Here is a 15723-nt window from a genome sequence, read left to right on the forward strand (position 1 = left end):
TTCAGCGAAGATTGAGAATCACTGCCCTTGATATTGGGGTACCGTAGGGTTCTATCATAACCTGCTTCTCCACTTGTATTATCTCCGTAGGTCCGGGGTTTTCAGCTCTGACTCTACTTTAGAATCATCCTGTCAGCTTTTAGAAATTACCATTGCCTGGAAGTTCCCCCAGATGAACTGATTCCTAATTCCTGGGGTGATTCCAATGTGTAGCCAGAATTACGAACCACTTCATAGATGAATTCCTGTAATTCCATGGATTGTGGCTCAGTGCTTTCCTATAGGAATTTCTGTAGTGATGGAAGTGTTCTAAATCTGCGCTGTCCAACATGGTAGCCACTAGCTTCAAGTGGCTGTTGAACACTTGAAATGTGCCTAAAGTGTCTGATGAACGGAATGTTTAATTTTATTCAATTTTAATTAACCTAAGTTTAAATTAAATAGCCTTGCAAGTATGTTGGATGGAGCACTATATGCTAATGACTCTGAAATCTGAGCTCCAAGATGACATATTAAGCTGTCTTGGTACCTCTTCTTGGGTATCTAATATAGTGGCTTAACCTAATAAACACATAAAAATGGAACTTCCTGATTTTCTTTTTCAAAATGTATTCCTCTCCTAGTGTTCCCAATCTTGGTAAAATTTTAACCACTTCCTTCCCAGTTTTTAAAGTCCCAAACATGAAAACCAGCTTTTATTCCCTTCTTTGCCTCATCACTTTCAGCCAGTTTTCAGCAAGTCTTGTTTGTTTCCAAATATGTGATCTGACTCTGTCTTTTCACCTCTAGCACCTCCCACCTGAGCTAAGCTGCCTTTATTGCTCACAAAGAGTAGTCAAAGCTAGAAGTCACTGCATCCTTAATACATGCTTTCTAAGACTGTTGTATGTATTATCTCTTTGATCCTACAAACAACTCTCAAAAGTGGGTGAACTATTGTCCCCACTTTTCAGATGGGTAAACTGAGGAACAGAAAGCGTAAGTAGTTTGCTTTGGATCACACAGCTAGGCAGTGGCAGAAATGGGATTCAAAACCAGATTGTCTGACTCGAGGGTCTGTATTTTTCACCTTCACTTTTCTTTTTCTCTAATTAATTACAAGGCCTCATGTCAGTGGTCCTAATCCTGGCTGCAAGTTGGAATCACCTGAGGAACTTTAAAAAATACCAATTTCATAACCCCCCCCTTCCCCACCGTGTGTGTTAGCCTCTCAGTTGTGGCCGACTCTTTGTGAGCCCACGGACTGTAGCCCGCCGGTTCCTCTGTCCATGGAACTCTCCAGACAAGAATACTGGAGCGGGTTGCTGTTCCCTTCTCCAGGAGATCTTCCCGACCCAAGGGTCGAACTTGGATCTCCTGTATCACAGGCATATTCTTTACCATCTGAACCACCAGGGAAGCCCCCACCCTCCTAGGCCTGGGGTCAGGCTCTTTGCCTGGGACACCCTTTTCTGTTATCCCCTAGGGCTGAGTGAGACTTCAGAGGTTCTAATCCCTGAAAATATTGAGGGCTCTAATATGCCCATGTAAATAAAAAAAAAACAGTATTAAACTTTAAAATATATGTAAGGAAGACAGAACTCTAATTCTGCCCAAGGGGCCTATTGTTGTATCTCTTAAAATATATTAGATTTAAATTTTTTCAAAATCAGTGTTGTTGCCTCTGCCTTGCTGGCATCTTAGATACGTGTTTAAAAAAAAAAAAAGGAACTCCATCCCACAGCGAACTGAGTCTAGGTGGATCTGTTTGTCTAAGTCCATTCATTCACTGGGGACCAGCAGTGTCCCAAGGCTGGCTCGGGCATTGAGGCAGGCATTGAGTCCTGCCTTGCAAAGTCCAACCCTGTATCTCTCAGGCTTATCCCAAGGGTCACCTCCTCGGAGAGAATTCTCTTACCTATCCTTTCCCAAGTGATACTTCCAACATTCCGAGACTCCCATCTATCATATCACTCTGGTTTTTAAAAATTTGTAATAAAAAGCACTAAAAGCTTCAATTGTTGAAGTTTCTAGCTTACTTGTTTATTGTTTGTCTCCTCCAGGAGGGAAGGGTCTTTCTAGTCTGTCTTGTTGGCCATTCCCTTTTTTTTGTTGTTGTAGCCTAGCGCGATGTCCAGTATAAAATTCATGTTCAGTAATTATTTGTTTTTTAAAACAACTGTACTTATTTATTTATTTTTGGCGTTTCTCTGGGTGTGATGCACAGACTTCTCATTGTGGTGGCTTCTCTTGTTGCAGAGCACGGGCTCTAAGGCGTGCGGGCTTCAGTAGCTGCGGCCACGTGCTCGGTAGCTGTGGCACACGGACTTAGTTGCTCTGAGGCGCGTGGGATCTTCCCCAGCCAGGGCTAGAACTCGTATCTCCTGCATTGGCAGGTGGATCCTTTACCACTGAGCCACCAGAGAAGCCCCAGTAATTATTTCTGAAATGAAAGAATGAATGAATGCAGGCTGATATATGGCAAGTCATAGTGAGTAGTTTCATTGCAAGGTCGATGGGCCGTCTTGGGTTGTTACCGTGTAAATGGCTGTCCTCAGGGGGTGAGATGGGAGACGTGAGTTCACAAAGAGAGGACACTCCCGACTGGTTAAAAGGAGGGAAGATGGTGGCACCAGCAACCCGGGGAAGGCATTGAGCTAAGGAGAGAGGTGGCAGCCGGAACCGGCCATAGTGTTGGATGGATTCTGGAGACAGTGAAAGCTGAATGTTTCTTTTTAGGTTATAATTTCCCTGTGTCATCTTCAAATTTTCAGTAAAATCTCTCAAACTCAGCAGCTGTGTCTTTTGTCTTTAGGAGAATGGAGAAAGGACCATACCTTCTTGTTTGGGGCCAAAACAGGCTGGAGAGATCAGGGACGGCATGAGGAAATGGTAAAAAGGAAGCTAAGAGTGCTTGAGAACAAGCGGCGACTAGAAAGAATTTGCGTTATCTGTTAGCATCTCCCTAGAATCCTCAGAATTAGGGTTGTTTGCATAGTAGAGGAAAGAGTGACTTGGATGGCGAAAGAAGACGAGATCCCTCTGGTTGCATGATTAATGAGTTATTTGGCAATGATGTGCTTAATGTCTATGTCCCGTGAGACAGTAGTCTCCCTCTGGACAGGGATGCGTCTGACTTGTTTACTACTGGGTCCCTGGATGCCTGGCATTGGGTGGGTGAATATTTTGTGAATGAATGGTTCAAGATGTCTTTGTGTTTCTTGGTCAGAAGTCAGAAGGGCTGGCTGAGACGCGAGGAGAAACTGGAAGAAAGGCCCAGAGTCTGAGGACGAGGACCAGGCAGAAGCTGTGGGCGGAGGGGTGTCAGTGAGCAGGCTGCTGTGCCGGGAGGATTCAGACCCAAGCTCAGGCCCTGGGGATAACTGGCGGGGGGGACCGGGTCCTGTTAGAGACCCAGGCAGAAAGGCCAGAAGAGCAGCAGGCAGGATATACACAGAGGGAGGTAAATGAGAGAAGTCGCCCTCAATGCTCGAGCCAGCCCTGACACTGCTGGTCCCCAGTGAGTGAACGGACTTAGACTCAGTTAGCTGTGGGATGGAGTTCCCTTTTTAAAAAGTGACCAGTGTTTTCAAAAAAGAGTTTTTAAAAATGTGGACCATTTTAAAATTCTTCATTGAATTTGTTACAATATTGTTTCTGTTTTATATTTTAGGATTTTTTTTTTTTTTTTTTTTTGGCTTTGAGGCATATGGGATCTCAGCTCCCCAAACAGGGATCGAACCTGCACACACCTGCACTGGTGAAGTCTTAACCACTGATCCACCGGGGAAGCCCCTGGGGTGGGGTTCTTAATGGGCTGGGCTTGATGCTCATCGGCCAAGGGTTGAGACAGGCCTGAAGCTCCTAGTGGAAGGACAGGGAGGGACTGATGGACCTTCTGCTACATGTGTCCCTTGACTCTGGAAGTGACCAAGAACCCTTGAACCATGTTTAGGAGTTCTTACTTCCCAAGACCTTCTCTCTCTTTGTGCCCTCCCCTCCCCTGGGCCCATATTTACCCAATTCATTACCTCTCAGGCTTCTTAAAGCTTGGATGTCTTGAGGACCTGGATCCATGGCTCAACCCCAGAAATATTTCAATTCCAAACACCGAATCTACTTCCAATTTGACTCCTGGCTGTTCTGTCCCCAGGTACCAGCCATGGTGGATGGGGCAGGAAGCACAGCCGTGGAAGTCTGCTGATCAGTGGATCAATGCCTCGTGAATTTTCTCAGGTCCTAATTCTTAAGGGGATAAAAAAGGTTTTTCTTTTTCTGGATGATTTTCTATCTATGTTGTCTTGAGAGGGAGTTATAGGGTGATATTCATGACATCATATTCTTCAAACATGCTTTGGTAGATTTTTCCTTGCATCAAGGATTCATACGAGTACATGGTGCTGAGTTGCCTCAGTCGTGTCCGACTCTTTGCGAGCCTATGGACTGTAGCCCACCAGGCTCCTCTGCCCATGAGATTCTCCAGGCAAGAATACTGGGATGGGTTGCCATGCCCTCCTCCAGGGGATCTTCCCAACCCAGGGATCAAACCTGAGTCTCTTACGTTTCCTGCATTAGCAGGTGAGCTCTTTACCACTAGTGCCAGCTGGGAAGGCCCACTAATACAGCAATATACGTTTGTTGAGCCTTTAACTATGTGCAGACAGTGGGTGCGCATAACTCAGCAGATAAAAAGATCAGCAGATAAAAAGAGTGGCCAAGGGTTGCCCTTCTCCTTAAGGAGTATGCAACCCAGATTTGGGAGCAAATCACAAAGTAACTAAATGTTGAATAGCCCTAAGTATGTAAATATGAGAAAGAAGGGATTTACAAGACAGATTAGAATTGGTTGTTAATTGAATTGTATCTGTAAGGTCTGCTGCTGGAGTCTGGGAAGAATTTACAGAAAATAGCAGAGAAGCCATCACCTATCCAGAATCTAATCTGAGTCTTGGATTTAGGATTTGGCCAAGTACATGAGAGGTGGGAAGGGCAATACAGACAGTCAGAGCCAGATGAATCAAGCCTAAGAGTGGTCAAGGGAATGAAATGGATGGATCAGAGCACCTGTGTAGAGCGGGGCTGTGTGAATTAGGGCCACAAAGGCAGCTGTTTTTCAGCAGGACTCTGAGAACCTGGCTGTGGACTCTGGACTTTAACCTGGAGATGGTGGAGAGTATACAGGTCAAAGTGCTTACCAAATCCAACCGCAAATGGAGCGCTAAGCCAAAACTCACAGAACAGAATGCAGGAGGAAACAGTGCAAGGGCCTGTGTGTGCACCTGTGTGTGTGCACCTGTGTATGCGTCTGTGTGTACATGCATGTCAGGAATAGCACAACTTCAAGATGACACCGAACTTGAATGGTTTTAATGATATTTGACTTGAAAAACATCGAGGCGTTGATGTATCTATAAACTCACTATGAGTCCTTGATGGATTTGGCTGGGAAAAGCCTCCTGCACGTCAGGACACAGAAGTAGGAGCAGAGTCATAGTTTTTTCTTTCCCCAAGTCCTCGAGGAGGACTGCTTTGCTGAAGTGAGCCAATATCCAAACAGAAGCTTCCCGAGCCCTTGCCTGTGAGAGAGTTTTATTCTCACGTGCTATTTCCACCCGAGTTTTTCTTGGACGCAGGGCCAACTTTACTTTCTCAGATCACTGTGCATTTTCATGCAGAGATTACTGAGCCACTTGAGATGACACCTGCAGGAGCTGTCAGGGAGAAAAAGTATCAATGTACAACCAGGTGACCGAGCATTTTTCTGGAACTGAAGGGTGTCCTGGAAAGTGGAACTCAGGGCTAAAGCGAGGAGTGTCCTGATGGACTAGGATGGTTGGTTAACAGCATACCAGAATCTCCTCCGTGAAGATTTGCCCTCAGCCCCTGTGGTTTTTCCCTTAGAGCCTGGAGTGATGTTAATGTCTCATAGACATTTACCCTCTGGGTACAACTTGTAGAGGTGTCACTGTTGGTGCTTAAGGTTTTCCCAAAGGCAATCTTGTGATGCTCTGTCGCTATTCAGTTGCTCAGTCGTGTCCGACTCTTTGCGGCCCCATGGACTGCAGCAGGACAGGCTTCCCTGTCCTTCACTATTTCTTGGAGTTTGCTCACACTCATGTCCATTGATTCGGTGATGCCATCCAACCATCTCATTCTCTGTTGTCCGCTTCTCCTCCTGCCCTCAATCTTTCCCAGCATCAGGGTCTTTTCCAATGAGTCGGCTCTTCGCATCAGGTGGCCAAAGTACTGGAGTTTCAGCTTCAGCATCAGTCCTTCCAATGAGTATTCAGGACTGATTTCCTTTAGGATGGACTGGTTGGATCTCCTCACTGTCCAAGGTACTCTCAAGAGTCTTCTCCAACACCACAGTTCAAAAGCATCGATTCTTTAGCACTCAGCCTTCTTTATGGTCCAGCTCTCACATCCATACATGACTGGTTTTGCAAATCTAAAACATTCACTATGGCCATTTTCCCTATCAGTTTCCTTGAGGAGTCATAGTCTATAAATTATTCTGTCACGAAAACTCTTTTTTTTAATGAAAAGCAAACTCTGTCAGTTTGGGGAGGCCAAACATTGTAGTGGGAAGAGCAGGGATTTTGGGAGCTTAAGGATCTGCTGTTGGATTCTGGTTTCATTATATACTGGTTGTGGTGGACAGTGCTAGTGGTCACTGAGTCCTATTTCATTTCCCTCCTCTGGACATGCAGGAAGATCTCTTAGGAGCCTTGTGAGTAGTTCTGCCCAGCAGGCCTCAGCTGCATGACTGTGAAGCCTGGGGTAACTGGAGGGAGTTCCTCCGTGCCGTATAACCTTGCCGAGGCCGTTAAGACCATGTGTCCTGGCTGCTGCAGATTCGGGATGGCAGCTGTCCCTGGGAGACTGTGTGAAGCAGAGGCCCTCTCCTCTCACCGTACTCTGTGCAAGCAACAAATAAATACTTGTTGGTTGTGTTAAGCTGCTGAGATTTTGCAGTTAGTTTATTACTTCAGTGACCTAATAGACTATAGCCTGCCAGGCTCCTGTGTCCATGGGATTCTCCAGGCAAGAACACTGGAGTGGGTAGCCATTCCCTTCTCCAGGGGATCTTCCTGACCCAGGTCTTCTGTATTACAGGCAGATTCTTCACTGTCTGGGCCACCAGGGAAGCCCATGTTGGCTAAAACACTAGTTCTGTGTCTTCATCACTTCAGGCTGTTCTAACAAAATACCACGGATAGGTGGCTTAAGCAACATAATATTCATTTTCACAGCTCTGGAGGCTAGAAGTCCGAGATCAAGGTGCCAGCAGATTCCAGGTGGCAGGAACCTGGGTTCCTGGTGAGAACTGGCTTCCTGGCTTGCAGATGACGGCCTTCTGGCTATGTTCTCACATGGTGGAGGCAGATCCTAGTGTCTCTTCCTCTTCTTAGAAGGGCACTAATCCTGCTATGAGGATTCTACCTTCATGACCTGATGTAAACCTAATTATCTCCCAACACCCTGCCTCCTAATACCATCACATTGGAATTAGGGTTTCAATGTATGAATTTCTGGGGATACATATTCAGTCAAGAGCACTTGGAAACCTTGAACAAACTACCAGATAATGCTAAGGCTATAAAAAAGGGAATAATAATAAATCCTTCAAAGAGCTACCCTAAAGGTCTGCTTGTGATGCTTAAATGAACTATTGTAGATGTGATGTCTAGAGTGATGCCTTCCTTTCTCACACAAATACTAAGGAACTGTGTTAAGTGCTTTCTTGAAATAAATCTAACAACCTCAAGAAGCAACACTTCCTAAGAGGGGGAAACCACATGTTATGAAATATACAATGATGTAGAAAACTTATAGATCCCCGGGGCAGTCTGTGAGTTTAGTGGACAAGGTTCAGGGCAAATGAGGGAGCAAAGAGAGGAAAGATGAATCACTTGCAGGTGGGCAAAATCTCTCTCCTCCACCTGAAACGTTTTACTTTATTTTTTACTGATTGTTCTAGTAAAATAGCCTCATTTTGGAAAATGAGAGCCTCAGAGAAATATAAAGAGATGAGAAATGTTAACATTTTGGGTATTCTCTCCCTGTCCTCTGAGTATTATTTTTACCTTTTTCTTGTATAAAAATTGAATTATCATTGAGTTACAACATTGTGTTAGTTTCTAGTGTATAGGAAGGTGATCTGGTTATAAATATAATTACATATATATGTTTTCTTTTTTTGACTCTTTTCCACTAGTTTATCACAAGATACTAAATCTAGTTCCCTGCGCTGTACAGTAAATGCTTGTTGTTTTTCTATTTTATATATAGGAGTGTGCGTCTGTTAATCCCATATTCTCAAATTATCCTTTCCCCCTCCTTCCCCTGGGGTAGCCATAAGTTTGCTTTCTATGTCTGGATCTGTTTCTATTTTGTAAACAAGTTCCTTTGTACTGTTTCTTAGATTCCAGTATGAGCGTTATCGTATGCTATTTCTCTTTGTCTGTCTGAGTGACTTCACTTGGTATGATAATCTCCAAGTGCATTCATGCTGCTGCAAGTGGCAATATTTCATCCCTTTTTGTAGCTGAGTAACATCCAATTGTACATACGGACTTCGCAGGCGGCTCAACGGTAAAGAAACTGCCGGTCAGGCAGGAGTCACAGGGGCCACGGGTTCGATCCCTGGGTCTAGCAGATCCTCTGGAGAAGGAAGTGGCAACCCACTCCAGTATTCTTGCCTGGGAAGTCCCATAGACAGAAGAGCCTGGCGGGCTACAGTCCCTGAGGTCCCAAAAGAGTCGGACATGACTTAGCGACTCAGCAACAACAGCAGCAAGCGGAGGCTCCAGGGAGAAGAAGCGCCCTTTCTCTGTCGCCCTCAGACTTGCTGGGCAGCTGCCCCGAGGTAAGTAGCAAACCGTGGTCCCGACCAGCTTTGACTCCTCTCTTTATCGGTGCTGGACTCTGGTTTTATTAACTCTTGGAGGCCCTAAAACAAGGTTATGCTCCAGCTTGCTCTTCTGCCCTCTGTTTGTAAACACGCCACACCCTGTCTTTGCCTGTCTTGGAAGGCCAGAAGTGTCACCTTGCTCTCAAGGAACTTAGCTCATCTGGCCCCCTGAGTGGCCTCTCTTCCCTTCGGGTCCAGATCATTGTTCCTTGAGAATTTTCCTTCGCCCCAAGGAACAGAGTGGAATGAGGGACCCGAGGCCTCCCAGGTCGGCCCACTGTCTGGTAAGTGAGCTGTCAGACATCGGGATGGAATGGGGCTTGCTTTTTGTTACGAGCAGCTGCGAAGACTGCTGCTCATACCCCAACACCTGTGTGTGTGACGCACACATGGGGACAGACTTTGGCAGAGCACGCAGCCAGCCAGGTACCTTGCTGAGAGTCCTGTAGGCGTCGTTCCCTTCGATCTTCCCAAGGATCCGTGAGGTGGACTATTATTTGTCCCATTGGATGGAGGTAGCTTTGGCTGTGCAAAGTCGCACAGCTGGTGAGTGCAGAACCCAGACTTGCACCTTCATCTCTCTCACTTTCAACTCTAGGCTTTTAAGTGCTATCCTAAACCACCAGCCCCGAAAGCAGAGCATCCTAAAGCTGGAGGGGACTTCGAGCATGCCAAGTCGCTTCAGTCGTGTCTGACTCTTTGCAACCCTATAGACTGTAGCCCGCTAGGCTCCTCTGTTCATGGGATTCTCCAGGCAAGAATCCTGGAGTGAATTGCCATGCCTTCCTTCAGGGGATCTTCCCGACCTAAGGATTGAACCTGTGTCTCCTGAGGCTTCTGCATTGGCAGGCAGATCCTTTACCGCTGAGCCACTGGGGAAGCCTGGAGGGGGCTTCCGGGGAGCTTTAAAAGTATTGTCAATGTCCCTGCCCCTCTGCCTACCCATTAAATCTGTGGCTGGGGCCTGGCCTAGGTATATGATTTTGTAAGTTCTGCAAGTAATTCTGAGGGCAGCCTGGATTTGAGAACCGATAAAATCCAACATGTCTATTTACAAAGGATGAAACTGAGGCCCAGAGCGGGGTTCTCCCAAGTCTGTGCTTCTGTTGAGAAGCAGAAGTGGAGTTAGGACTGGGAACCGTTCAAGTCCATACGGAGACCCTATGTGGCCACAAGCACTACCGGGAAGCGCTGACTCTAAGCCTGATTCCAGACAAGAAGCCAGAAACACCTGTGCCTGCTCCCCCTGCAGCCGCAAGAGGCTCATTTGTCGGTCCGTACTCAGCCCTCAAACGCCAGTCTGAACACTAGGAAACTGAGTTCGTCTCCCCGGTGGCCCTTTCAGGGATGCCGTTTGGAATTTTAAAGACCCTCCGCTAGGGCAGGGAGCCGATTTCCGGAGGCTGGTTCCCCCTGCCCCCGACTCTGGTCCCTCTCGGCATGCCCAGTGGGTCCTGACCTCAGCTGGGGCTGCATGTTCCCCGCGTCAGGTACAGGCCTCTCTCCTCTCAGCCACGTGGTCAGCTCCACATGGTAGATTTGTGGCCAAAGTGCACAGAGGTTGGACTTAGGTCCTGAGAACCTGGTTCGCGGAGGGCAATGACTGGATCCTAGAGGGAGCGGCGGTGGGGGGCGGGGAGGGGGCGTGGTCTGAGCCCGCCTGTCTGCCGAGGCGTGGGTGCTCAGTCGCTCAGAGTCAGTTGTGTCTGACTCTTTGTGACCCCATGGACTGTAGCCCCCCAGGTTCCTCTGCCCAAGGCAGTTCTCCAGGCAAGAATACTGGAGCGGGTTGCCATGCCCTCCTGCAGGAGATCTTCCTGACTGAGGGATGGAACTCACATCTCCTATGTGTCCTGCAATGGCAGGTGAGTTCTTTACCACTAGCGCCACCCGGGAAAAGCTCGGGAATTTGGGAGGTCAGCAAAAGTGGCAGAGATGCCGAGATATTCCTCCCTCTTCTCGGGGGAGCCAGGAACCAGCCTTTGATCCCACCACACTGCCGGCTGCACTGGGCTGTACCCCTCAGGAGGGAGGGGACATCTGGACCTGAGAGATAGGACCTGACCTGACCCAGAGCCTGGCCTAAGGGGAGGGGATTCCCCTTCCCGCGGTGTTGGAGGAGTTGTGTCATCCGATTCTCACATTCCATCTTGTTTGTTTAATCTTGTCAGCAATCCGTGCTATTTGTCTGCTCACCTTCTCTGGTTTCCCACCCCTTGTGGGGCGCTCGTGTCCTCACTCAGAGCAGCTTCCTGTTGGCATGAGGGGGAGACCCTGCCCGCATATGCTAGAGGCTCTGAGATGGGGCAGCGGAGCCCAGCGCCTTCTCCACCCGTGCCCACACAGAAGACGTTGTCTGCGTGGGAAAACAGGAAGGCACCTAGTGGTGGGTGCTCTGGATGTTTCTGTAGCATTGTTGTTTCCCCAGGCGTCTCCGGTCCATGTTAGTGCTCCAAAAGCACAATTTTCAGACATCGGGTCCTGATTAGCTTTGGGAAGCATCAAGTTTAGAGTCTGGTGGACTCTGGTCAAGGATTGCCAAGAGCGGAGGCAGGGAGTTCAGGCCATTTTAGGCCCTAAGTAGTGGTGAAGAAGTTGAAGCTCCAATGCTTTGTCCACCTGATGCAAAGAGCCCACTCATTGGAAAAGACCCTGATGCTGGGAAAGATGGAGAAGGAGAAGGGGGCGACAGAGGATGAGATGGTTGGATGACATCACCGACTCGATGGGCATGAGTTTGAGCAAACTCCAGGAGATGGTGAAGGACAGAGAAGCCCGGTGTGCTGCAGTCCATGGGGGTCGCAAAGGGTTGGCCATGACTGAGTGGCTGCATAACAGTGGCGAAGAACATGAGCGCTGAGCAAACTGGTCTGGGTTCCAATGACCACTTATTAGCTGGGACCAAGTTCTTGAAGATGTGCCTCACTGTCCTCATCTTCAGAGAAAGGATGATAGGTGTACACGGCACGGGGACACAGATGGTTGTTCAGGCTGGGAAGGGGAGGTGGGAGGAAGACGGACTCTGTGGAAGAGAGTCACCCGTGATGGCAGCCCAGGGCCCCGTTCTGCCTTCTCCAGGTCCCCGCCCGAGGCTGGGCCCCAGCCTGAGTTCAGGAAGCCCCACCTCCTTGCTCTGGTGTGTGAGGAGTGACCGAGCGTCTGGGCGGCCGAGCAGCTGTGGCTGAGTCACGTGGCCCTTCCTGGAGCCCACCCAGCCCCACAGACGAGGACTCAGCCATGACTCACTGGTCCAGGTGTTGCCCGAGCCGTGAGTCACCCCGCGCCCCTTCCTCTTACACCTGGGATTCGGCATGCACGGCCCGCACCAGCTTCTCTTACCTTCTCAACCTCTTCTCTTCTCTTCTCCCTCCTTCCCGCCTTTCTTTGCTTCATACACCTTTATCTCTCACTCATCAGACCCTGGCTGATCTCCCTGGCTATATGGACGGCTTGAGCCTGGCAGATGGGTAATGCAGATGGCAGCTTCTCAGGCCACTCCTGAGATGTCGTGAGGGTCGACAGACAAGCAGGCAGAGGGGGAGACTTGCCTGCCCTGCCCTGGTGTTGTTTCTGTGACCTGGGGGCGTGTGTGTTAGTCTGTCAGTCACGTCTGACTCTGTGGCCCCGTGGACTGCAGCCCTCCAGGCTCCTCTGTCCATGGGATTTTTCAGGCAAGAACACTGGAGTGGGTTGCCATTTCCTTTGTCAGGGGATCTCCCCAACCCAGGGATCGAACCCTTGTCTCCTGCATTGCAGGTGGATGATTCTTTACTGTCTGAGCCACCAGGTTAATTTTGTTAGCTCCCTCTGCCTTTGGAAGGGGAATAACAGGATTGCCAGATGGACAGACGTGAGGAAGGGAGGAACGGGGAGTCAAGGAGAACCCCTTTCCTGAGCATTGGTTCTAACAAGCCAAGGCTCTGGGGAGCTGAGGGTGGGGGGCTCTGGGGCAGGATGGTGGGTGGCAGGAGAGGAAGGGGACGTGGAGGGGAGGCTGTCGGAGCAGTGCCCAGCGTGCCTTTAGCCCTTGCCAGCTCCTACCCTTGCTTCTGCCTGTGTGTTAGACTTCTTGTCTCTGAACAGACTGAGTTCTGAAGTTCAAGGCCTGTGCCTGGGGCCCTGCGGTCCTGGGGAGTGGGGGGTGGGGGCTAGATCCCCGCTGGGACGTGCTCAACGTCCCTGAGGGGTGAGGCTAACTGGGCCCTCCTTGGGGTTTGCCGAGGCAACGTCCTGCCCTGGGCTGGGAATGCGGAATGGGGTGCAGGGGCCCACACAGAGCAATTGGCTTTCCCCTTTGTGAAGCCAAACCACGCTGGGACCTGCCCTGGCCTGTGAAGTCTGAGACACCTATTTACCTGGGCTCCTGGCCTCGTAAGGGGAGAGGAGGAGGGGGGTTTAAAGGGCTTAGCCTCCTGCCGCCTGTCCGCCCTGCCTGTCTGGGGATCTGGGAGGGCAGCAGCTGCTCCTTCTACTGCGTAAACTATTCCTGAGCTCTTCGTCACATCCTCTTCTTGCAGGACACACAGCTCCATGAGCGGCCAGGCTTCCCGGAAGCCCTGCATTCAGGGAGTTGGCGGGGTGGAAAGAGACCAGGCGGGTGGGCTTAAAGCCCCGGGGGTGTGAGCCGTGCCCTTTCCCTGCGGGGGGCTGCAGGGCTGTGTGCGTGTTCTTCCAGCAGAGGCAGAGCCCAAGAAGGCCAGCAGCTTGTACTGATCCCGGCTTGTTAAGCCAGACTTTCCTGGAATGTTTACATGGGTCAAGATGCTAACGTGTGGGAAAGTTCGTTTTGCAACTGAACGGCTTATTGTCCCTTTGCTACCTAGAGTATCTCTCCTGCCTATCTAAACCTCTTGGGCTATATGAGAATCTGAGGGTTAGAAATGCCCAGTTTACCATTTAATCTACAAAATCCTCTGTTTTGCCCCGAAGCGTTCTCAAACCAGTTTCTTGGACACAACCCTCCTGTTCCTGCTTAGGAGTCACTGACAGGCTGGACTAGCTCGTTTAAAGTCTCCTTTAGTAGAAACTTCGAGGTGACCGTGTCCAAACAATGCCCGTGTAGGCTGTGCCCGGCCAAGATCTGGACTGGGCGACCTTCCAGATCTTTCTAAAAGCCCTCAGACCCTCGCCTGGTGGAGGGGAGGCGTGTCCTCTGAGACCAGCCCCTCTCTCTGGGCCTGTGACTGTCATTACAGCCACTCTCAGCCCAAAGCCCCGAGCCAGGAGCCGCCCAGGGTCCCACAAAGGCAGCTGTGTTCTCAGGCCTGGCGGGGGCCCAGGGGAAGTTGGTCCAGCTGTGCCTCAGCCCTCCCTTCCCACTCCTTGTGGTCAGATCTGTTTTCTGGCCCTCCAGGCGGGCATTATTGCCCAGTAGGAGGGGCTGGGAGAGCAGCCTTTCCCCGAGCTGGGAGCTGTGACTCACAGGTAGTTACCTGTCCTTGGGCTCCCTGCCAAGCCTGCGAGGGAGCCGGAGGGGAGGCATTTAGAGTTCATGCCTGTTGATTTCTCCTAAGCTTTTCTTGGGTGGGTTGGGCTTTGACCCCTTCCTGATGAACCATAGCCTTTTAATCCCCCCGCCCCCTCCCCAAGAAGCAGGGGTTTTCCACTTTTTTGCTTTCCCTTGGGAGGTGCTTCCCAGGGTCCTCGATGTTTACATCTTCTCCCCTTTCAGCTAGCTGACAGGTCTGGGGCTGTAATACCCGATATGCAAGCCCTGATCCTTATGTTCTCTGCATGGTCTTCTGTCCAGGGTGGCCCAGGACCCCAGGAGAGGCTGACCTCTACGGCCTTGGGAAAGGACCCAGCGCAGCAGCTGTCACAATGTGAGTGGCCCCCCCGCCCCGCCTCCCCCGCAGCGGCCCCCAGGAATCCTGGTCTCCTGTGATCACTCACATTTCCCTGGTGTAGCCCCCTCCCACCCCCCAGCAATCAGGCGGGCACTGCTGATCTTGCTGTGAGGCCTCGGGACCGGCCCCACCTGCCCAGTCCTGTCTGGGGGTGGGGTGGGGGTGCGCTGACGGCAGACGGGTGTGCCAGCGGCCAGATTCCTGAGTCCCGCCCTGCAGCCGGCGACGCCCAGCCGGGGAGTCTCCAGAGGTGAGGCCGTTGTTTAAAAACTGGGAGCCAGGAGAGGAGACCCCCACGTTCAAGGGGAGCGTCTCAGAGAGGCGATCTGGAGAAAGCACTGCGGCAGCACGGAGCAAGGTCTGTTACCTGCCTTCACCTGCCGGGTGGGGGCCGAGGGTGGGACCAGGCTTGTGAACCTGGCTGTCTGGGGCCTGGCTGCAGGGCCAGATTCCTTCCTCTTCCTGGGAGCTTCAGCTAAGCCCATTGGGATCCAAAGGCTGGGTGTCGAGTCTGCCACTGCTTAGATTGCTTTCTCCCATCTGATAAGCGTCTCGGTGACTTAGGAGAGAGCAGGTTCAGAGCTGGGGCTGAGCACAAAGAGGGAAGGAGAGGGCGGGCTGGCCTCTTCTAAGAGCTGCTCACAGTGCCTAGTTCCAGGCGGGGAGGGGGCGAGGTTCCAGCCCCTGGAGGAAGCCAGATGATGGGTCTTCCTCTTGGGCCACAGTTAGCTGTGTGAGCTCAGGCCACCTGTCTCTTTTCTGGGCCCCTGACTCCTCTGATAGGGGATTGGAGGGAAAGAGTTTGAAGCCTTAGGATATTTGATTTAAAGATGTCAGGTGGTCCCCTGCCCCGCCTTGCCATCCCTCCACCTGGGCCGAAAGAATGTGTGGCTGTTGTTGGAGCAGAGTAAGCCTCTGATCCAAGGCAGAGGTGGGCTCCCCATGAGTAGGGTGGGGTTTGCCTCAGCAGGGCAGTGCCCTGCC

General features: G+C 50.6%; 1 protein-coding gene across 9 annotated transcripts in view; it reads left to right on the plus strand.

Moving 5' to 3' along the window:
• The first annotated feature begins 8587 nt into the window (after positions 1–8587).
• Positions 8588–15723, plus strand: part of LAMB3 (laminin subunit beta 3) — a 47483-nt gene continuing 40347 nt past the window's right edge. For 3 of the 9 annotated variants that reach the window (XM_043924520.1, XM_043924519.1, XM_043924514.1), the window contains exons 1-4: positions 9757–11279; positions 11972–12161; positions 14643–14715; positions 14930–15097. The gene's annotated coding sequence lies outside the window, so the exon portion shown is untranslated. Of the gene's footprint in view, positions 8849–9756; positions 11280–11971; positions 12162–14642; positions 14716–14745; positions 15098–15723 lie in introns of those variants that run through there. The other 6 variants (XM_043924521.1, XM_043924522.1, XM_043924516.1 and 3 more) reach the window with 5 other exon arrangements.

The sequence above is a fragment of the Cervus elaphus genome, chromosome 14, assembly GCF_910594005.1.
Source record: "Cervus elaphus chromosome 14, mCerEla1.1, whole genome shotgun sequence".
In the NCBI taxonomy this organism is placed as follows: Eukaryota; Metazoa; Chordata; class Mammalia; order Artiodactyla; family Cervidae; genus Cervus; species Cervus elaphus.